The sequence below is a fragment of the Mya arenaria genome, chromosome 3 (genome assembly GCF_026914265.1).
Source record: "Mya arenaria isolate MELC-2E11 chromosome 3, ASM2691426v1".
NCBI lineage: Eukaryota > Metazoa > Mollusca > Bivalvia > Myida > Myidae > Mya > Mya arenaria.
This window is the reverse complement of record NC_069124.1, coordinates 56607224-56632996: the sequence shown is the minus strand read 5'-3', so window position 1 is coordinate 56632996 and position 25773 is coordinate 56607224. Positions and strand designations below refer to the sequence as shown.

General features: G+C 37.7%; 4 non-coding genes across 4 annotated transcripts; all 4 read right to left on the bottom strand.

Moving 5' to 3' along the window:
* Positions 1-209: 209 nt before the first annotated feature.
* Trnaa-ugc (transfer RNA alanine (anticodon UGC)) lies at positions 210-281 on the bottom strand. The gene has a single exon. It is a non-coding gene; the product is annotated as a tRNA-Ala (tRNA).
* Positions 282-595: 314 nt separating this feature from the next.
* Trnav-cac (transfer RNA valine (anticodon CAC)) lies at positions 596-668 on the bottom strand. The gene has a single exon. It is a non-coding gene; the product is annotated as a tRNA-Val (tRNA).
* Positions 669-734: 66 nt separating this feature from the next.
* Trnaa-ugc (transfer RNA alanine (anticodon UGC)) lies at positions 735-806 on the bottom strand. Its single transcript has one exon. It is a non-coding gene; the product is annotated as a tRNA-Ala (tRNA).
* A 353-nt stretch (positions 807-1159) lies between these two features.
* Positions 1160-1231, bottom strand: Trnaa-ugc (transfer RNA alanine (anticodon UGC)). The gene has a single exon. It is a non-coding gene; the product is annotated as a tRNA-Ala (tRNA).
* Between the last annotated feature and the right edge of the window lie 24542 nt (positions 1232-25773).

The window sequence follows — 25773 nt, the reverse complement described above, 5'->3', positions numbered from 1 at the left end:
ATAAATAAATTGTTAAAAATCGGTCTCTAAGAACGCAAAGTTATTGGTTTAAAACATTCACCTGAAACAATTTAATTTATTTTTGATAATATTCTAAATCCCTCAATCGCTAATCGCTTGATTAGGTAAAACAAAAGTAAAATGATGATCCTTATCGGATGAAGTTAATATATAAGTTAAGCAAACAATGTTAATTAAATAAAATTATATGGAGATGCCGGGGATCGAACCCGGGGCCTTTCACATGCAAAGCGAACGCTCTACCACTGAGCAACATCCCCCTTATAATTTTATAACAAAACAAGCATCACAAACATATTTTAACGAGTTAATTTTATTTATGGTTTTAATAATGCGAAGAATAAGAAAAGTAGAGCGTTTTTCTTCACATTTAAATCTGATTTTTGCTCCGTCAAGCTCCTGATTGCATTTTTAAATATGTTGTAAGAAGATCGACAGACGACATCCACGAATAGACATACACTGACTGGTTTGACACATTGGCCGCATACATTTTACTCGATCTTATTATATTTTTCTTGATCATTGTCTCGCTTGATTATTAAAGCAAAGAAATAAGGAAAATGAAGAAGAATGGTTCCGCTGGGGCTCGAACCCAGGACCTCTCGCGTGTGAAGCGAGCGTGATAACCACTACACTACGGAACCGATGACTTGGTCTTTTATGCTTTTATATATAATTAAAGCAAACGATGTTAATCAAATAAAATTATATGGAGATGCCGGGGATCGAACCCGGGGCCTTTCACATGCAAAGCGAACGCTCTACCACTGAGCCACATCCCCCATATACTTTGATTCCTAAACCAGCATCAGAAATATTTTTCAACGAGTTATTTTTTATATGGTTTAAATAATGCGAAGAGTAAGAAAAGTCGAGCGTTTTTCTTCACAGTTAAGTCTGATTTTTGCCCCGTCCCGCTTCGGATTGGACTTTCCAAAATATGTTGTAAAAAGATAGGCACCGTAATGTTAACATACACTGACTAGTTTGACATATTAACTGCAAACATTTTACTCGATCTGATTATAATTTTCTTAATCACTGACTCGCTTGGTTAATCAAAGAACCGATGACTTGGCCCTTTTCTGATGAAGTAAATACATAATTAGAGCAATTTATATTAAATAGAATTATATGGAGATGCCGGGGATCGAATTCGGGGCCTTTCACATGCAAAGCGAACGCTCTACCACTGAGCCACATCCCCCATATACTTTGATTCCAAAACAAGCATCAGAAATATTTTTCAACGAGTTTTATATATGGTTTTAATAATGCAATAAGTAAGAAAAGTCGAGCGTTTTTCTTCAAATTTAAATCTGATTTTTGCTCCGTCTCGCTTCTGATTGGACTTTGTAAATATGTTGTAAAAAGATCGACACCCTAAAGTAAACATACACTGACTGGTTTGACATATTGACCGCAAACATTTCACTTGATCTTATTATAATTTCTAAATCACTGACTAGCTTGATCAGACAAAGAAATAAGTAAAATAAAGAATTGTTCCACTGGGGCTCGAACCCACGATATATCTGAAGAAAGATCAGCACCCAGATATTTTTCTGAAGATACCTATTCTAGTAAGCAATGGTGAAGAGTGAACTGTGTTATGTGAAAGATTTTGCATTGAGATGGGACAAATTCCATGTCCCATTCATGCCTCCAATGTTCAAGTATATAAAGAGCTTTCTGCAGAATTTCTGACAAAGACTCGTTTTCAACAAACAGTCTTACATTAGCTATCGAGAAACCTTTTGATCCATTTTACGACAGGGCCTTTGATGCCATTGCCATGAAGTTTGAGGGAAAGTTTCCCATGACTGACTTTGTCGAAAGCCTTGCTTAGATCATTTTGCTTTTTGTTATGGAGGGATTTGACAAGATCATCAACCAGCATAAGGAGCTGGGATACACAAGAGCGCTTTTCCCAGAAGGGAATGTTGGAGTTCATAAAAGGCATTGATCTAAGTAAGGTGTTTTGAAATAGAGGATGCGATTATATGTTATATTGTTTGCACAAAATACATGATTGAAAGAGAAATGGGCCTGTAGAGATCCAATGTCAATGTACTTCTGGAAGAGATGTTTCAGAATGGGTGAAAGTGAAGTCGAAAAGGTTCTCATGATGATAGGCTTTATCTGATCTGGGCCTGAAGCTTTGTTAGGAATTAAGTTTGAGTATAAGTATCTTCCATGGCCGAGAGTGTAAGATAGGTTAATTCCGACCGAGCGTAGGGTGTTTTCGGGAAACGAGGTTTACCGAGTTTCCGCAAAACACCCTGCGCGAGGGTCGGGATGAACCTATCTTATACGAGCGGCTATGGTAGATGCTTTTTCTCCCACCTCAGTTAAACAAAATTAAGTAAAAATGTATTTTTTGCCGGAACTCTTTTGTGCGTAGTGAAAATAATGCGTATGGATATTTGATAACTCGTGGTTGTCATGGATATGCGCGCATTGATTCAGATTATGTTAATAGTCAAAAAGGTCTTTAAATAGTACTGATGAGAGTGGAGCATTATTTCATGAAAGATGCGTGAATACTTTTTTATTGTGACATTTGAAGTGAGAAATAGTTAATTAGCATTCTAAATATTGCCACAAGACAAGGTTTCTATGATGCTACAGACGACTGTCTTCAACAAGGGAGGTAACTTCGATGTGATGACCATTAAAAAAGGAGTTCCATACGAGCATTTTATCTTCGCCCGTGGGCAAGATAAGAATTTCAAGCATGGTTAAATTATTGGATCTACTTATCTGAGGTGGGAGAAAGAAGTTTCTCAATCCCCTTGGTTGCTTTTGCTATATCGGCTTGGAGGACAAAATTATATGTACGTAAGGGAGCAACAGAGGCTGAATCCTGTTTGGAATGCTTAAGAAGCTTTAATAGCTTTTTTCGTGTTACGTTTGGAGGTATGATCATTGGAAGCATTATTGAAAATGTCTTCAAGATAACATTGGTAGGATAGTTTGATGGATTTCTTAAGTAGACGTTTTAGATCAAGAAACCTCTTTCTATTAAGGCTTCCCGAAATAACAATGTTTTCGGTAAACTCTTTCTCTCTTTTAAGCAAGTCTTTTGAGTTGGGAAGATTATTTATGGTGCTCAATAGTTAAGGCTTATGTCAGGAAAAATATTGACTCTTTGGGCAAGAGTGGTATTTGTTGTAAGGAAAATATCAAGAATATTAGATTCACGAGTTGGTAGATTGACTGATTGAGTATAGTGGAAGTCATTAAGTGTTTCGATGATTTGTTAGAAGTATGAGGGATGTTTGCAGTCAGTGGAGGGACACTGGTGGTCCCAATCCATCTTTCTTGGGCAAGTTAAAGTGCGAATTAATCCCAACTATGCTGGTCATGCTCATGGGGTTTATATTTTGATCCAAAGATCTTCACGGTCTGATTGAATATCTTTCATTTCTTGGGCAACTTTATCATTTCTAACCGGAATGAAATATATGGTTTTGATATTCGATACGTGTGAAAAGTCGAGCGTTTTTTCACAGGTAATAATAGCTATCAAAATATCTCCAATTTTAACGAAATGTACCCTCAACGTTCATCCTACGGTGCGTTTCCCTTTTATGCAAACAAAAAATTATTCTATTTGCTTTATGAAATATTCGACGACAATTTACATTGACGCGACACTCATTTACTGATTAAATTTAGCTGTAACGCCTGGGCGATTTAACTTCTGCGCCCAAATATCACATAGAGGGTGGAACAAAGGAGTTAAATAAGAGCGAACACCAATTAAGTTAGAGTTCATTTTAGCGTTTTACGGGAAAATGTACGAGCTCTATATTTACAGAGTATTGATGGGTATTCCATGGTGGGCTGGGTTACTGTGTAGTTTCCCGTGTGGTCCTCTAGCATCTTCTTTCGAACATTTAAGCACATGAACTGCATTTGCTAGGCAATGTTCTACATGTACTTTCAAGACGGAGATGGCAATTCAAATCAGGTTTAATTGAGAACCTGTCCAGTAATTTTCACCAGAAACTTTTTGTTCGTAGCCATGATCGATACACGCTGTCTTTTAAAATGGCAGAGCTTCAACAACAGGGAAACGACCCGGTTTTCCCCTCGTGTACACATTACTCGTGCTAGACGAGGATAACTATTTATAGAGTTGTTCCCTACATGAAAAGCAATTGTGATGTCCAAAACCAAATATAATCAATGAAAACAATTATATTTTATATGTACTAGAAACTAATCATTCAGTAAGAGAAATAACGAAATGACATCTTTACTGAATGTACACTTTGATTTGACTATTTTAACTGTGGCCAGGTTTGACAAAGTAGAAGTTAAATAGTTTGTTCATAGTCATGAACGGAAACTCGTCTACAAATGGTCACACGACAATGATATATATATTATATATTTTTCAGATATATTCAAATTACAGGCAACTAAGGCCTGATCACAAAATAACAACATACTGAAACATAGTGAATTTTCACGGTATCGCAAGCAACTCCTATTTTAACATTTATGATAGCGATTTATGAAAACATTATGTTGAAAATTATTTTTACGATGGATTGCAGTGCACAATATAAACGAATTTCAAGAAAACCAACATTTTACGGAACACACAGCATTTTATTTTACTAAAAATTCCCTCGATTTGTAATATTAGACAATGATAACGTTTAAATATTATTCATCTCGAAAAAAAATCAAATGGTAAAAACAGAATGCAACGTTCTGAATTGAAATAAATTATTTAAAAACCCCTGTTACTTTCCGATTTTTTACGACACCCTTGTGTGATATTTGAAAAGTTATGGAAATTACCCCTACGCAGGATTATGCTTTTTTGTTAACAAATTACAAATTAATCAATTACATAAAGATAATGATGTTGCATGTTCATTTCCTCTCATAATCTTACTTATGATACAACTTTTCGTATTTTGATGTCTGCAAATTTTGCAGCACGAATTATGTTTCAAACGAGTATGTTCGTCTAAATATTGATAAACACATGTTGTATGGTTGGACAAAGAATAGAACATGTTTCAACGTTTCAACGCCAGTGTTTATACAGGAAATGTCTATTCCCCTATCTAAATTATGAATTCGTATAAAACGCATGTATCTTTTATTCTTCTTGAATGACATGTTACATTTGGCTGTAACATATAAGTGTTTATGCATTGTTTTTACAACGTACTCAGTGCCGTCCTTGCGTAATTTAATTAATTAACTTGTTACGTCCCAATGGGTTAACGATGGTTGTTTAATCAAATCTACTGATTGGAATTTCTTAAAATGTAAAACAAAATGAATGATAATATGCTTTGAAACTTAGAATCTGAATAAGATATTGTGCGTCAATTATCAGTTGCGAAGTCAACATTTTATAAAAAAAACAATAATGTATAATACTTTTGAATGTCGAAAATAGTGGTATTAAAGGGTTTGAATAGACTTGAGTCCAGATTGTATGTTTTTCTGTACTTCATTAGACATATCTTGATGTTAAGTATACACGAACGGGAAGGATATGTTCTTCACTGGTGGAAAATACTCAGAAAAGTACTCATTCTGATTGCAGATCTATAAGGTAATTGTATTTTAGGACATTTCTACAAAGAATATAAATTGGCCAGCTTACGGCCTGACTCGGACTAAGAACTCCTCTATGTTTGGATTTGATTAGTCCTGATAAGCGAGACCGCCAGTAAAGTTAATTTAGTGCTCGTCGCACCATAATCAGACACTGTCCAATCATACGGTAGAACTGTTTGGTTTTATTAAAAGGCGGATATTCCCGGGTTAATGAAAAGCTTAAGAAATTCTTTACTGTTGTCACCATATATCGGCAAATCTCGTGAACTTTTCCAGTCAATTTCCTTTCATGGGTCCCATTATAAGTTCCCCCTTGCTTTTGGATTTACGATAGTGTGTTGTCTATGAAAATACATTTCGTAGTCATCCCGTATTTAATGAACAATGTATTATATCACGACATGTTTGGTAACTCAATCTATCTCTCTACTTTTGATTGTTAATACTTTTTAATAATGTAATGAACCTATGCCGAAGAAAAATACATCTAACTTGTATTTTATTTCTTCGTATTTTATCAGAGGGAAGTAGAGTATAATATCGGAAGATCATTATTATAAGAACACTGTGAGGTTTGAGCGTTGCAACATTAAAAACTTCTGAGTGCCAATGCAATTAAGAAGCTAATCAAAACGACGTTATAGGTCGTTAAGTGGCCAAAGTTAGGTCAGATTTACTTACAGATAACCCCGCAACATTCATTTTAACACAATGAAACTCGATGGACCAATGACAGGATCGAAGTCATCCTAATATAACATTATGTTGTTGTCATATGTATGATTGCATTAAAAGGATATACGTTACAGTTTTTTAATGGCCGTGTTTCTTTCACTTGAGTAAATATAGCTGGTAGTTTATGATTTTTTTTTCAAATATAGTTTTTCACAAGTAGGTATCTTTCAAACCCGTGTAATGCTTATAAATGCACGCGTGTTGTTTTGATCTGCATAAGAAGGGACATCAGTTGTCGAAAGTATTCTTCGGTTGAAGGGAGGAGTTATTTCGCTTGAGTGATATCTGCTGTAAGGCACCTATTGCCAATTCAATGGAATATCAAACACACATCGCAAGTTTTTCGAACTGACTTTCAAACCACGGATTGATCAAGGGAATAGTCATGTCGAGGACCTTTTCTTTTTACTTTAATGTGTATTATTAAGACGATATGTCTAGCATATTTCTATTTCGATGATACAAGGACTCATATACCATTCCCGTCCCAGATCACAAATCATTATGTACTTATAAAATTAAATTCGTTTTTAAAGCCTCCCCAAACAAAAAGTCTGTTCATACATACCAACTGCAATTATATGACAACAATAATGTATTTCCATTTGCCCACACTTACTGATGAAATAGATCTACCGAAGTCATTGTCAACCTGCGGGATTGTGCATGTTAGCTAACAGCTAAAACTACGTGTCCAGCAGGTGTCACATATACACAGGTGGATCATTTTATGTCAGCGTCAGTGAAGGTAGGTAGCGTGTTGTCAGCGTACCATTTTGCCAATGGGGATCAGTTGGTTGTTAGGACGAGCTCTTCCAAGAATAGCTGACATTACAGTTATTCCAAATGTGTTCTCGTACAACTTCTTTTACAGTAGACCTAACATCGAGTTCATTTACATGTCGGTTGAGACGAAAAGCGGCAAACGTTTTGAATGCGCTGTAACAACAGTGAGTAAAGTTTAATGTTCTGTTCTCGAGAAGTTCTTTGTTTATGGTGAAGCGGCCTAAACGACTGTCACAGCCTCATATCAACTAGTATAGATAACAATGTGAGCCATTTATGAAAAGAAATGTCATACAAATACAATTGACAACGACTATTTTAATAAACATTTTCCCAAAGCACCGTTCCATCTCGTCAATATCTTTGAGGACATGGATGATATGTATTGGGCCAAAGAACATATATTAAAGCAAGGCATTTACGAGCATGCCCCATTCAAACTGAAAACCCCAAAAATAAATACACCCCCTTACATGAACTCTAGGTACCTTTACCCTATTTACAAGCCCCGTCAAGCAAAAAACACCTATAACAGAAATCAAAACACTACCAACTGGTAAAGCTAGTTCAGAAATATTAAAATCAAGCTCAAAAGAAAATCTGTAGCTGTTTATTTCAAAGAACTGTGGTGTGAAATACCCAAATCTAAAGATAATTAAGCCTTTTCTCTCACAGAAACCTACAAATAAATTGGATAATCCAATAATACTCAAAGACAATATAAGAAATTTGGTTTCTGATCAAAAGCTGGTGGCCATGATCTCATCTCATCTAAGACAAGCTTAATGCATATGGTTTGTCAGCTCCAGCATGTTAACTTATGCACGGCTATCTTAACCAGATGCGGCTTGAAAATGCAGATAGCGCGGTTATGGCTATGAACTAGGCCGCAAGTGCCCTAGTCCAAAAACAGAAAGCAACAGGTCAAACTTGGTCAAACTACCAGTGAGTGGGCATCCATTTTGAAAGGCGTGCATGAAGGATTGATACCACGGCATCATGTCTTTCTCAATGACATCTTATACTTCATCAATAAGGCAGCCATTTATTATTATTGATACTGTTTATGTGTGTGATAAACAGAGAAAATTATATTTTGATAAAACGGTTTACTTCCAATCAAATGCAGGCTAACCCTGACAAAGTTCACGCAATTATAGTTGGCTCAAAACGTAAAAGAAATAAAACAATTTACGTAATCACACTATTATTTGTGAAGAGCATGTTAAACTTTTAGGAGCTGAGGTAGATAGTTTATCAAGCGTTGATGCCCAGGTTCCTTAAATGTACAAACAATCAGCTAAGCCAGTGACTATCCTTTGAAGGCTAAGCAAATTTTTAACAACCAATAATAATCTTATTATCTTTAAATATTTTACCAGATCCAATTTAAACTACTGTCCTGATGTCTGGCATTTCGTAGCAATACCAACACAGAGAAAGTAAAAAAAGATTTAAAACAGAGCTTTACAAATGTTTTTAATGATTACACCTCAACTTACAAAACATCTGCTTCATATAGTTTGTTTGCCAACATTACATCTGAGCAGGTTAAGATGCTGAAACTTACAAACGTCTGTACGGTATGTGACCAGACTAAGTTCACATTCTTGAAGCTTTAAGACATGTAGTTTTATTCTCAAATATGTAAACTATGTAGATATGCCAACAGTAAGGACAACAACATATGGAAAGAACTCTTTCCGATTTGAGGCCAGTCAGGTATGGAACAGCCTCCAAAAGAATATGAGCTGCTCTAAAACTACATGGAATTGAGTATTTGATTCGCACCTGTACAGGTCCCTCTAGTAAATGCAAAACGTGCAAAAAGCATTTCATACCTTAAAATGAGAAGAAAGTAAGAATTATAAATAATATTCACTAAATATATTTTATCAGTTGCCTCCATGGAAAAGGAGTTTTTGTTTTCAGTGGGATTACCTACACCAACTGGATACGATGTGGCATTCAAATACCAGAAAAGATTTCAGCGGGCATTTTGAATATGAATAAAAAATAATCATATTAAATAACAAGGGATAATATATATTTATCATTGTTTCACATGTTTATCTCATTAACATTTGTCAAACATATGCAACTAACTGTGTTTCTTTTCGGCAAGTATTTGATAAGGTGTTACGATTTGGCATTTTCAGTTAACATTCTTACACAGAGATAGTTGCTGATTATATCAAGACGGTGACTGGGCAAAGATTTGGATAGTAACCTGAAGGTAGGGATTGACCCAATCATCGGAGCAACAATGCCTTTGTACGCCACTGTTTCTAATAATATCAGCAAAATCTCGTAGTATTTAAAGTTCATTATAAATTAAGTACTTCCTCTAAGCAATACTTTCTAGCATTTTTTAGCAAGCAAAATTAATTATAACATTTTTACCAACGACATATCACTGAACCATGTTGTAATACCCATGTACATGTGTGAAATGATCCTGTATAGATACTCTTGAAAGAACTAACCAATTTACAATGGTATGTCAAAAGGAGGAACCGTGCGCATGTGGTCGGAAGAACTAGTAGATGTTTTCACTGTATACAGTGCTCTAATCTATCTTACTTTTTGTGTTTTTATGCATGAATCTATTAAGAAACGTTTTTTGGTAAATAATTGCTCCAATGTATCTATTTAAAACTATTTGCTTTTATTTCTTGGTCACTATTGTTGTGTTTTGATATGTTATGCATTATTCATGTCGGAAAATAGCTCATTGAGCTAATGTTTCTTGTAAGCACATATCAGACTTAAAGTAAAGATTATTGTATCTTGTATCTTGTGAAATATTCCAGTTTGTGTCCGCTGTTTTCATCCTGATCTCTCATTCCGATAATATGGCACGCGTTCCAAGGTTTATATTACACATAGAGGTGGTCAACAATCCTATATTTCTCGATCAGGAGTTTCACATTACACCTGTCATTGTCAAGCACAGCGGTAAATAACTAGCTTGAAGATATATATTAGCATCGTTGCAATTTATCCGCACGCTACTTATTGCATGGTTAAGCTCCGCCTACTTGGTCACCGTTCTTATATTGGAGTTAATATATTGAGAAAAACATAGGAAATCATCTACAATATGGAACAAGATTATATTAAATGAGAAACCAATACAACTAGAATTGATAAATAATAAGATGGATATAAAAGGTAAAAACAATTAATCAACGTCAATTACAGATTCGATCAGTAAAAGGTCTTTACTAAATACACACATCCAAAGAACAGTTATCAACATGAAACATCGTTTTCAAAATGGATCGATTCCAATGAAGGTTTGTATGTTGTTGACATTCGTTGTACTAAGCGATGAGTTTAACATGACACTGGCTATCCGCTTTTGTCATACTGTCCATCCTCTATAACAATACTGGTCATCCTCAATTATCATACTCTCCATCCTCTTTTACCACACTGTCCATCCTCTATAACAATGCTGTCCATCTTTGCCGTCCTATATTAAAATATTGTCTATCCTCTATAACCATAATGTCCATCCTCTATAACCATACTGGCCATCCTCTATTACAATACAGGCCATCCTCTATAACAATACTGGCCGTCCTCTATAACAATACTGGCCATCCCCATAACAATACTGGCCGTCCTCTATAAACAATACTGGCCATTCTCTATGAAAGTACTGTCAATCCTCTTTTACCATACTGTTAATCCTCTTAAACAATACTGCCCATCCTATATAACAATACTGTCCATCCTCTATAACAATACTGTCCATCTTGGCCGTCCTATATTAAAATATTGTCTATCCTCTATAACCATAATGTCCATCCTCTATAACCATACTGGCCATCCTCTATTACAATTCTGGCCATCCTCTATAACAATACTGGCCGTCCTCTATAACAATACTGGCCATCCCCATAACAATACTGGCCGTCCTCTATAACAATACTGGCCATCCTCTTTTACAATACTGGCCATCCCCATAACAATACTGGCTATCCTCTATAACAATAGTGGCCGTCATCTATAACAATACTGGCCATCCCGATAACAATACTGGCCGTCCTCTATAACAATACTGGCCATCCCCAAAACAATTCTGGCCATCCTCTATAACAATACTGGCCGTCCTCTATAACAATACTGGCCATCCTCTATAACAATACTGGCCGTCCTCTATAAAAAATACTGGCCATTCTCTATAAAAGTACTGCCCATCCTCTTTTACCATACTGTTAATCCTCTTAAACAATACTGCCCATCCTATATAACAATACACGTCGTCCTCTATAACAATACTGGCCATCCTCTATAACAATACTGGCCATCCTCTATAACAATACTGGCCATCGTCTATAACAATACTGGCCATCCTCTATTACAATACTGGCCGTCCTCTATAACCATACTGGCCATCCTCTATTACAATACTGGCCATTCTCTATAAAAGTACTGCCCATCCTCTTTTACCATACTGGCCATCCTCTATAACAATACTGGCCATCCTCTATTACAATACTGGCCATCCTCTACAACAATACTGGCCATCCTCTATAACAATATTGGCCATCCTCTATAACCATACTGGCCATCCTCTATAACAATACTTACCATCCACTATAACAATATTGGCCATCCTCTATTACAATACTGGCCATCCTCTACAACAATACTGGCCATCCTCTATAACAATATTGGCCATCCTCTATTTCAATACTGGCCATCCTCTACAACAATACTGGTCATCCTCTATAACAATACTTACCATCCTCTATAACAATATTGGCCATCCTCTATTACAATACTGGCCATCCTCTACAACAATACTGGCCATCCTCTATAACAATACTGGCCATCCTCAATAACCATACTGCCCATCCTCTATAACAATACTGGCCATCCTCTACAACAATACTGGCCATCCTCTTTTACCATACTAGCCATCCTCTATAACAATACAGGCCATCCGCTATAACAATACTGGCCATCCTCTACAAAAATACTGGCCATCCTCTTTTACCATACTGGCCATCCTCTATAACAATACTGGCCATCCTCTATAGCAATACTGGCCATCCTCTACAACAATACTGGCCATCCTCTACAACAATACTGGCCATCCTCTATAACAATATTGGCCATCCTCTATAACCATACTGGCCATCCTCTATAACAATACTGGCCATCCCCTACAACAATACTGGCCATCCTATTTTACCATACTGGCCATCCTCTACAACAATACTGGCCATCCTCTTTTACCATACTGGCCATCCTCTATAACAATACTGGCCATCCGCTATAACAATACTGGCAATCCTCTACAAAAATACTGGCCATCCTCTTTTACCATACTGGCCATCCTCTATAACAATACTGGCCATCCTCTATAGCAATACTGGCCATCCTCTACAACAATACTGGTCTTTCTCTATAACAATACTGGCCATCCTCTTCTACCATAATGTTCATCCTCTTTTACCATACTGTTAATCCTCTATAACAATACTGCCTATCCTCTTTTACAATACTGGTCATCCTCTATAACCATAATGTCCATCCTCTATAACCATACTGGCCATCCTCTATTACAATTCTGGCCATCCTCTATAACAATACTGGCCGTCCTCTATAACAATACTGGCCATCCCCATAACAATACTGGCCATCCTCTATAACAATACTGCCTATCCTCTTTTACAATACTGGTCATCCTCTTTAACAATACAGGCCATCCTCTATAACAATACAGGCCATCCTCTATAACAATACTGGTCATCCTTTATAACAATACTGGTCATCCTCTATAACAATACTGGTCATCCTCTATAACAATAGTGGCCATCCTCTATAACAATACTGGTCATCCTCTTTAACAATACAGGCCATCCTCTTTAACAATACAGGCCATCCTCTTTAACAATACAGGCCATCCTCTATAACAATACTGGTCATCCTCTATAACAATACTGGTCATCCAATATAACAATACTGGTCATCCTCTATAACAATACAGGCCATCCTCTATAACAATACAGGCCATCCTCTATAACAATACTGGTCATCCTCTATAACAATACTGGTCATCCTCTATAACAATACTGGTCATCCAATATAATTATACTGTTAATCCTCTATAACAATACTGGCCATCCTCTAAAATAATACTGCCTATCCTCTTTTACAATACTGGTCATCCTCTATAACCATACTGGCCATCCTCTTTTACAATACTGGTCATCCTCTATAACCATACTGGCCATCCTCTATAACAATACAGGCCATCCTCTATAACAATACTGGCCATCCTCTATAACCATACTGGCCATCCTCTATAACAATACAGGCCATCCTCTATAACCATACTGGCCATCCTCTTTAACAATACAGGCCATCCTCTATAACAATACTGGTCATCCTCTATAACAATACTGGTCATCCAATATAACAATACTAGTCATCCTCTATAACAATACAGGCCATCCTCTATAACAATACTGGCCGTCCTCTATAACAATACTGGCCATCCTCTTTAACAATACTGGCCATCCTCTAAAATAATACTGCCTATCCTCTTTTACAATACTTGCCATCCTCTATAACCATACTGGCCATCCTCTTTTACAATACTGGTCATCCTCTATAACCATACTGGCCATCCTCTATAACAATACAGGCCATCCTCTATAGCAATACTGGTCATCCTCTATAACAATACTGGTCATCCTCTATTAAAATTCTGGCCATCCTCTATAACAATACTGGCCGTCCTCTATAACAATACTGGCTATCCCCATAACAATACTGGCCGTCCTCTTTAACAATACTAGCCATCCTCTTTTACAATACTGGCCATCCCCATAACAATACTGGCTATCCTCTATAACAATAGTGGCCGTCATCTATAACAATACTGGCCATCCCGATAACAATACTGGCCGTCCTCTATAACAATACTGGCCATCCCCATAACAATTCTGGCCATCCTCTATAACAATACTGGCCGTCCTCTATAACAATACTGGCCATCCTCTATAACAATACTGGCCGTCCTCTATAACAATACTGGCCATCCCCATAACAATACTGGCCGTCCTCTATAACAATACTGGCCATCCTCTTTTACAATACTGGCCATCCCCATAACAATACTGGCTATCCTCTATAACAATAATGGCCGTCATCTATAACAATACTGGCCATCCCGATAACAATACTGGCCGTCCTCTATAACAATACTGGCCATCCCCAAAACAATTCTGGCCATCCTCTATAACAATACTGGCCGTCCTCTATAACAATACTGGCCATTCTCTGTAAAAGTACTGCCCATCCTCTTTTACCATACTGGCCATCCTCTATAACAATACTGGCCATCCTCTGTTACAATACTGGCCATCCTCTACAACAATACTGCCCATCCTCTATAACAATATTGGCCATCCTCTATAACCATACTGGCCATCCTCTATAACAATACTTACCATCCACTATAACAATATTGGCCATCCTCTATTACAATACTGGCCATCCTCTACAACAATACTGGCCATCCTCTATAACAATATTGGCCATCCTCTATTACAATACTGGCCATCCTCTACAACAATACTGGTCATCCTCTATAACAATACCTACCATCCTCTATAACAATATTGGCCATCCTCTATTACAATACTGGCCATCCTCTACAACAATACTGGCCATCCTCTATAACAATATTGGCCATCCTCTATAACCATACTGCCCATCCTCTATAACAATACTGGCCATCCTCTACAACAATACTGGCCATCCTCTTTTACCATACTGGCCATCCTCTATAACAATACTGGCCATCCGCTATAACAATACTGGCCATCCTCTACAAAAATACTGGCCATCCTCTTTTACCATACTGCCCATCCTCTATAACAATACTGGCCATCCTCTACAACAATACTGGCCATCCTCTTTTACCATACTGGTCATCCTCTATAACAATACTGGCCATCCGCTATAACAATACTGGCCATCCTCTACAAAAATACTGGCCATCCTCTTTTACCATACTGGCCATCCTCTATAACAATACTGGCCATCCTCTATAGCAATACTGGCCATCCTCTACAACAATACTGGCCATCCTCTATAACAATACTGGCCATCCTCTATAACAATATTGGCCATCCTCTATAACCATACTGGCCATCCTCTATAGCAATACTGGCCATCCTCTACAATAATACTGGCCATCCTCTTTTACCATACTGGCCATCCTCTTTTACCATACTGGCCATCCTCTATAACAATACTGGCCATCCGCTATAACAATACTGGCAATCCTCTACAAAAATACTGGCCATCCTCTTTAACCATACTGGCCATCCTCTATAACAATACTGGCCATCCTCTATAGCAATACTGGCCATCCTCTACAACAATACTGGCCATCCTCTACAACAATACTGGCCATCCTCTATAACAATATTGGCCATCCTCTATAACCATACTGGCCATCCTCTATAGCAATACTGGCCATCCTCTACAACAATACTGGTCATCCTCTTTTACCATACTGGCCATCCTCTTTTACCATACTGGCCATCCTCTATAACAAAACTGGCCATCCGCTATAACAATACTGGCAATCCTCTACAAAAATACTGGCCATCCTCTTTTACCATACTGGCCATCCTCTATAACAATACTGGCCATCCTCTATAGCAATACTGGCCATCCTCTACAACAATACTGGTCTTTCTCTATAACAATACTGACCATCCTCTTCTACCATAATGTTCATCCTCTTTTACCATACTGGTCATCCTCTTTAACAATGCTGGCCATCCTCTAAAATAATACTGTTAATCCTCTATAACAATACTGCCTATCCTCTTTTACAATACTGGTCATCCTCTATAACCATACTGGCCATCCTCTATAACAATACAGGCCATCCTCTATAGCAATACTGGTCATCCTCTATATCAATACAGGCCATCCTCTATAACCATACTGGCCATCCTCTATAACAATACAGGCCATCCTCTATAACAATACTGCCTATCCTCTTTTACAATACTGGTCATCCTCTTTAACAATACAGGCCATCCTCTATAACAATACAGGCCATCCTCTTTAACAATACTGGTCATCCTTTATAACAATACCGGTCATCCTCTATAACAATACTGGTCATCCTCTATAACAATAGTGGCCATCCTCTATCACAATACTGGTCATCCTCTTTAACAATACAGGCCATCCTCTTTAACAATACAGGCCATCCTCTTTAACAATACAGGCCATCCTCTATAACAATACTGGTCATCCTCTATAACAATACTGGTCATCCAATATAACAATACTGGTCATCCTCTATAACAATACAGGCCATCCTCTATAACAATACTCGTCATCCTCTTTAACAATACAGGCCATCCTCTATAACAATACTGGTCATCCTCTATAACAATACTGGTCATCCTCTATAACAATACTGGTCATCCTCTATAACAATACAGGCCATCCTCAATAACAATACTGGTCATCCTCTATAACAATACTGGCCATCCTCTATAACAATACTGGTCATCCTCTTTAACAATACTGGCCATCCTCTATAACAATACTGGTCATCCTCTATAACAATACAGGCCATCCTCTATAACAATACTGGTCATCCTCTTTAACAATACTGGCCATGCTCTATAACAATACAGGCCATCCTCTATAACAATACTGGTCATCCTCTATAACAATACAGGCCATCCTCTATAACAATAAAGGCCATCCTCTTTAACAATACTGGTCATCCTCTATAACAATACAGGCCATCCTCTATAACAATACAGGCCATCCTCTATAACAATACTGGTCATCCTCTTTTACCATACTGGTCATTCTCTATAACAATACTGTCCATCCGCTATAACAATACTGGCCATCCTCTTTAGCAATACTGGCCATCCTCTACAACAATACTGGTCTTTCTCTACAACAATACAGGCCATCCTCTATAACAATACTGGTCATCCTCTATAACAATACAGGCCATCCTCTACAACAATACTGGTCATCCTCTTTAACAATACTGGTCATCCTCTTTAACAATACTGGCCATCCTCTATAACAATACTGGTCATCCTCTATAACAATACAGGCCATCCTCTATAACAATACAGGCCATCCTCTACAACAATACAGGCCATCCTCTATAACAATACTGGCCATCCTCTATAACAATACTGGTCATCCTCAATAACAATACAGGCCATCCTCTACAACAATACTGGTCTTTCTCTACAACAATACAGGCCATCCTCTATAACAATACTGGTCATCCTCTATAACAATACTGGTCATCCTCTATAACAATACTGGCCATCCTCTATAACAATACTGGTCATCCTCTATAACAATACTGGTCATCCTCTATAACAATACAGGCCATCCTCTACAACAATACTGGTCATCCTCTATAACAATACAGGCCATCCTCTATAACAATACTGGTCATCCTCTATAACAATACTGGCCATCCTCTTTAACAATACTGGCCATCCTCTATAACAATACTGGTCATCCTCTATAACAATACAGGCCATCCTCTATAACAATACTGGTCATCCTCTATAACAATACTGGTCATCCTCTATAACAATACAGGCCATCCTCTATAACAATACTGGTCATCCTCTATAACAATACAGGCCATCCTCTACAACAATACTGGTCATCCTCTATAACAATACTGGCCATCCTCTATAACAATACTGGCCATCCTCTATAACAATACTGGTCATCCTCTATAACAATACAGGCCATCCTCTATAACAATACAGGCCATCCTCTTCAACAATACCGGCCATCCTCTATAACAATACTGGCCATCCTCTATAACAATACTGGTCATCCTCTATAACAATACAGGCCATCCTCTACAACAATACTGGTCTTTCTCTACAACAATACAGGCCATCCTCTATAACAATACTGGTCATCCTCTATAACAACACTGGTCATCCTCTATAACAATACTGGCCATCCTCTATAACAATACTGGTCATCCTCTATAACAATACTGGTCATCCTCTATAACAATACAGGCCATCCTCTACAACACTACTGGTCATCCTCTATAACAATACTGGCCATCCTCTATAACAATACTGGTCATCCTCTATAACAATACTGGCCATCCTCTTTTGCCATACTGGTCATCCTCTATTACAATACTGGCCATCCTCTATAACAATACAGGCCATCCTCTATAACAATACAGGCCTTCATCTATAACAATACTGGTCATCCTCTATAACAATACTGGCCATCCTCTATAACAATACTGGCCATCCTCTTTAACAATACAGGCCATCCTCTATAACAATACTGGTCATCCTCTATAACAATACTGGCCATCCTCTTTTACCATACTGGTTATTCTCTATAACAATACTGTCCATCCGCTATAACAATACTGCCCATCCTCTATAACAATACAGGCCATCCTCTTTTACCATACTGGTCATCCTGTATAACAATACTGTCCATCCTCTACTATCATACAGTCAATTATTTACTACGTATCCGTTTCTAGTACCGCTGTATTGCTGTGTTATAAGAATAGTTTATACCTTAAACAACTATTCTATAATTCCGTATGGTTTGTCGGTTACGTTGAGTGATGTCTCCGTGGCCTATGACTAGTAGTTTTGCTACATCAATACAATATATTCTTATGAACATATCGTGAAATTGTCAACGCGTTTCGTTTATGTTGAAGGAAATGTACGTGACATATTCAAACTAAACTAGTGTGTGTTTATACGAAGTAGGTTTGTACAAGGCTCATTACATTTTTCATAAATTTTCTGATACACTGTTCCGATCTGTTATGTTTCTTATTGGAATATATGCAACACACTCAATATGGTACATCGCTCTACTGTGAATAATAGGGTTAGTAATAACGGTTGTCTTTCTTGTATTAGTATTGCGATTGTCGTGACAAGTAAGAATGCATTCCTGTTCAATGCTCTTGATGCAGACGTCACTCTGTCCCGAAATTGACACCAGATGGACACACTTTAAAGAAAATGCTACAATTCGGCTCTGCTCGTAAAACCATCGGGCCATTTGTACGGACATCTTAAGTAATCGTTTGACCGCCGGTAGAGTTTCTCAAGGTCCGGCAGCAATTTCGTGAGCGGTTGCAAAATCTTTGCGAAGGTTCATTTTCGTGTTGAATTCGTTTGCTCATTTTTACCTTTGTATAGCCAACTTGCCAAATCGTGTCATCTTTGTCTTAAATTCGTGTGACCATCCGTGTCATCGGGCAATTTGCCTCACGAAAACAATACGAGGGAAACAAGAAGAGGCCCGATTGTCTCGCAACGCGACGTGAAGCCATCATGAAGCCATCTTATTATAGTACGATGACATCGAGATGGGACCACGGTGTCGGCGAAAACAGCCAAAATTGAGTAACTCAACACAAAGTGTTTTCCATGTGTCGTGGGCGGACATATAAAAGACCAGCTTCAGATTATTTTTTTCTCAGTTGTTCGAACCAAAAGACGTTAAATGCTCCCTTGCTAGTGCCCGACAGGAGATGTACTAACAAAATGATGTGCCCAGTACTGGTTCAACCCAGGAAAGTTGTATCCAATGTATCGGTTCTTTATACTGGCGCGTTTAAGAACCAATAGGTATATTCGAAAAAGGCTATGGGAATCGCACCTAGATCTCTTGTATCTCTTTCTGTTTTTTTAAGTGTTCATATGTCTGGATTCGACTGCGAATTTCATGTCACTTACGGCTTTTTTAAGTCGTGATGGCGTCACTGCGGGGTCAAGCCATAAATCAGCCATTGGTAAAGTCAAATAAACAAACCTCTATCGCAATCAGCCCTGGGCAACCCTACGGAGCAGAGACGTGTGTAACTCCCAATACTTCATTCCTAATCAATCACAATTCAGTTTCTGCAGTATGACATACTTTGACGGCGAGTCAACCAGGAAAACGAAGGCAGCACCATTGATTTTTTGATGCACCTCAAATAACATGATGAGCAACTCTTACAGACCCAGTACCTCCTATTACAGGTGAAATTATCTTATTTCACTTTGCCATTGCTTGCTGTTTTCCTTTCTAGCATTCGACAATGTACTTTCTTTGTTTTTCTTTTAATGTGCCAGGGTTGGGGCAAACAAAGGAAATGAAGGAGTAAACCAATGTATATGTGGGTCAGGTCTACTAAATGAAGGAGTAAACCAATGTATATGTGGGTCAGGTCTACTAAATGAAGAAGTAAACCAATGTATATGTGGGTCAGGTCTACTAAATGAAGGAGTAAACCAAATTGAATGTATATGTGGGTCAGGTCTACTAAATAAGTTGAAAACAGCAGATAAGAATGCCTTCTACAACTACACAATACTTCCAAAAAGGCCTCACGATGAGGTCCTGTGAATGGTAGAAGGCAGAAGAGAGAAGAAGGACACATGTTACAGAAAGTTTATCTCCCCTGGTTTCAAGCTGTCTACGACAACTGGCCTGCAGTGCCAATTATCCATGTCTCTCTTACAACTTCACTTTTGCCCCGACCACCAACTCCCTCATCATTTATGGAGTCATCATTTATGCGATGCCATCAAAACCTAGTTTGCTGCTGAGGTAATGCAGTGTCTTACTACAACTGAGCAGTTTGAGGAGAGGTGGCAATTTCCACACTGCCATGGTGCTCTGAATGGCAAGCATGTGACGGCCACCTGTACTTGGAATATTTGCTCTGTGTACAGAAACTACAAGGGCTTCTTCTCCATTGTCCTCATGACCCTGGTCGACGTTGACAACAGATTCCTCAGGATTGATTTCGGTTCTGATGGTTCAAGCAACGATGCCAGTATTTACAATAGGACAGCACTGAAGAAACTCCCGGAGAGTCCGAACAGCTTATTCAATCTCCCTGAAGAAAAGTCTTGTGGTGGTGGTGGTGACGTATAATACATGTGTAATACAGAAAATACGTGATGGTTATATCAGAGTTGTATATCATGTGATAAAACGATGATCGAGTATTGTATAGATGTTCAATTATTTGATTATTATGCATGTTGAACATAATTAAGTATTAAAGCTAACTTTATTTTCCGAAGCAAATGAATTACAAATTAAAACAATTAATGGACGACATCAACTTTATGAAATGTAATTTACTTAGTTTGAGTTTACGAATTAGAAGTAAATTAATTTCCTTAGTTAAATGAAATGAACGCTAGGTGGCGTTGTAAGTTAGCACGAGGAAAACGAGGTATTGGTCAGTGAATTGGTCATTCAGTTTCGGACAGTCAAACGGACAAGACTTAACTTTCTTTGTTAATGTTTGAAAACCGGTTTTGATTACACTGTGGGCGACCACGTGGTAGATTATGACTTCGGAGTCCATTCTAAGTACTGAGGATACAAGTTGTGGAGATTCGAACCCTATCCAGTTGCAATTAAGTACTATTTTAGCGGAGTTAAGCAGCTTGAAACAAGAAGTACATGGTAACAGTTATTCAGTGTCATCAGAAGTGAAAAAGTTAAAAACTGAGCAAGACATAAAGTGGCGTTTTGAAGGAAACAAAGTTCAGTTTAACTTTAACAATGAATTGTTGGATGCTGTAAAACAAGCAACTTGGGCGTTAGAACATGGAAAGAGGGAATATTGTATTGAACAATTAAGCGAGTTTTCGGACAAATTGCAAAAGAGGAATAAGTTAATTAGGATTGCTGATAGTTCCTAGGGCGGATGGGAGACGGTACGACAGTACGAGTCGAATCCGGTAGCGAGTGATAGTGAAGATGAGACCAAGATTCACCGATCTGAGAGCAGAGCTCTCAAGAAGAAACGCTCTTCAAGGGGTAAGGGGCGTGATTTTGCTAACACTCGTCAGCCTGTGCAGTCGCCCTTTCTTACGGGAGGTGGGCGAGGTCGTTTCGTCCATACGGGTCCTTCAGCAACGCTTCCGGTTACGGTTCAGGATCCACTTCCGTTTTCGGCTACAACGCAGTCCCAGGCTTCGGCAGACCACCCGCGCCCGGCCCATGCTTCGCTTGTGGAGAGACCACCCACTTCCGGCGGAACTGCCCCAACGTTCGGGCAGGTGCTCAAGGCGACCAGCCTTCCGGTTCCAGAAAACGAGAATTCTGATGTGACCTTTAAAGATGAGTATGATTATAGACGCTTTACTCATGATTTTTACGAGTATGAACAGGGTCAGAAACATATGATTGTTAAGGGCAGATTAAAAGATCACTTAGAATTTTGGCAAAGCATAGGTACTAATGATTATATATTAGACATTATTAAAAACGGTTACATGATACCTTTGTATTCGGAGCCAGAACAAATTTTCTGTAAAAACAATAAGTCTGCTATTTTAGAGCCAGAATTTGTTACTGAGGCCATAGAAGATTTATTAGATAGATGCTTAATAGAGAAATGTAGTATCCCCCCATATGTGGTTAATCCTTTAACTGTTTCAGTTCAGAGTTCTGGTAAAAAACGTTTGATATTAGACCTAAGAGAGGTTAACAAACATTTATGGAAGCAATCTGTTAAATATGAAGATATTAAAACTGCATTGGCTTTAATTCAGAAAGGATGTTTTATGATAAAATTTGATCTTACTAGTGCTTATCATTTTGTACAGATTTACGAGCCTCATACAAAGTTTTTAGGGTTTTCATGGAATGACAAGGGAGGTAATCCTGTATATTATAGATTCGTAGTAATGCCATTTGGATTATCGTCAGCTTGTTATTTATGGACCAAGTTATGCCACCCATTGATTAAGAAATGGCGTGGTGAAGGTTTGCTTGTTACCATGTTTCTAGATGATGGCCTAGGTTGTTCGAGCACATATGAAAGTGCGTTGAGATTGAGTAGTCATATTAAGTCTGATTTATTGAAATCTGGTTTTATTCCTAACGCAAAAAATGTATTTGGACCCCAGTTCAAAATATGGAATTTTTGGGCTGTGATCTTGATACTTTAGAAGGTACCATTTCTGTACCAAAACGTAGATTGAGCAAAGCAAATTCAGCTATCAAAGAGCTTATTGTTTCTGCAAACAAAAAGGTTCGTGTTTCTGTGAGGAAAGTTGTCAGTACAGTAGGACAGTTGATTTCAATGACAGTGGTTATTGGTAATATTTCTCAAATTATGACTAGGTATTTGAGTGCAGATATTTTGAATGCTAGTCATTGGAATTCGTACATTTTTCTGAGTGATGAAAGCCAACAACAGTTGTTGTTTTGGCAACAAAATTTAGTGTTAGTAAATAACAAAATGTTTGAGCAGTCAAAAACATGTACAAAGGTGGTATATTCAGATGCTAGTGACATTGGTTACGGAGGGTGTGAAGTAAATACTGTAAATGGTGTTTCTCAAGGTGTTTGGTCACAGGAAGAGAGCATAAAATCGTCTACGTGGAGAGAGTTAGTCGCAGTGTACAGAGTACTGTTGTCTTTGGTACATTTCGTAAGACACCAAAAGGTTAAATGGTATACAGATAATCAAGGTGTCAGATCAATTGCTGTCAAGGGTTCTATGAAAAGGGAATTGCAAGATGTTGCGTATAGTATTTTCCAGTGTTGTATGGTTAACTCTATTTCACTTGAAATGGAGTGGGTTCCAAGGTCGGAAAATGAAAAAGCTGATTATTTGTCGAGGTTATCAGAGTTTGATGATTGGGGAATATCTGATGTCGTTTTGCAAATGATTTTTGAGAGATTTGGTCAATTACAGGTAGATTGGTTTGCATCATATTATAATGCAAAGTTAACGATATTTTATTCCCGATTTTGGAATCCAAATTGTTCAGGTATAGATGCATTCGCAGAAAACTGGAATGGTCATATAGGATTGTTTGTGCCTCCAATTGCTGTCATTCACAGAGTCATCATGAAAATGGCTAACGATAAAGCGAGAGGTATTTTAGTGTGTCCGTGTTGGAAATCGTCTTTGTATTGGACATTTTTGTGTAAAAACGGTGTATTTATCGATGAAGTTGTAGATTGGTTTGATTTACCGATCGAGAAGCATTATTATGTAAAATGCAAAAATGGAAAGGGGATGTTCGGAAATACTGATTTGAAATTTAGAATGCTGGCACTACAGTATGATTTCAGGAAGGGGAATTAACTGTGATTTTGTAAATATGTAGTATAACAGTGATTACCCTGGTTGGGTAAATAAACGAGTTTTGTAATATTGCAGCTTTGCTGAGAGGCGGTATCGCCGAAACAATAACATTTGTCATTGCGGTATCGCATAGATGACTTAGTAGAATTGCTTTTTATTGCTTGGTCGATTGTATGATTAAGAAATTGCCACAATGCATAAAAATAAGGCGCATGCCGATGATTGTTTGTGAGATTATTACAATGCTATAAGAAGAGGACGATTGTCTTTGTTCATGTTACGTTGTAACTAGGCATGTTCCATTTAAAGAAACAAGACAAATGCTTATTTTGATTTTTGTTTTATACATTTATTTTTCCAGGTTCATGAGGAAGATATTAATAGCCTACCTGATGTCCTGGCGGATAGAGTGAACCTGCTCCCGGACCTGCTACGCCAGTCACGCGCACACAGTACGGACACAAAATACCATGGTGCTTTCGTGCGTTTTCATAAATGTGCGTTGTGTAACGGGTTGGGGAGTAGGGACATTTTACCTGCTAGGAGTCTTGCAGTTGCTATTTATTTAGCATCTTTAATTCAAACCGCAAACACACCTAGTCCTGTGATTGCTGCTTTTTACGCAATAAAATGGTTTCATGACATAATGGGTTTAGAATCTCCTACAAATTCTAAATTAGTAGTAAATATTTTGGAGTCTGCAAAACACATATTATCTAAGCCTAAAAAGAAGAAAGAACCGATAGATATTAATATTTTAAATGGTATATACGACAGATTCTATACACAAGAAAACATTAAAAGCCAGCGTATTATTTGCGCTTTTTTTGGGAGCTTTCGCAGGTTTTTTGAGAAGTTCTGAGTTATTAAGCATTCATGTGTGTGATATTGTATTTCAATGTTCATAAATGGCTATATTTATGGAGGGGAGCAAGACTGATAGATATCGTAATGGTGCTTGGGTAATGATTGCCTAAACAAATACAAAGTTGTGTCCAGTCGAGAATGTTAGAAAGTTAATATTTTGGAGCAAATTGTCAGATAACGATTATTTGTTTTGCAATATATTTTTAACGAAAGACGGTTACAAAACTAGAAGTGCAAATAAGGAAATGTCTTACACCTTTAAAGCCGCATGTAAACGATGTGAGTAAATACTGCCTTCATTCTTTAAGATCGGGTGGTGCTACTGTTGCTGCAAACAATGGTATTAAAGACAGACTCTTTAAAAGACATGGTCGGTGGGTTAGTGAAAGTGCAAAGGATGATTATATCAAAGATGATATACATGAACGGTTATCAGTGTCTATGAGTTTGGGACTGTAACGATTGTTGTTTGTTGTAAACTTATGAATGTTTGTTTTAACCATACGTATAGAGTTTATAAGGTCCATCAGATTGTTATTTATTCAGTGCCCGTTCTTTTAATTCAGTTGACCGTCCAGATGCTTATTCAAATACAGTATTTG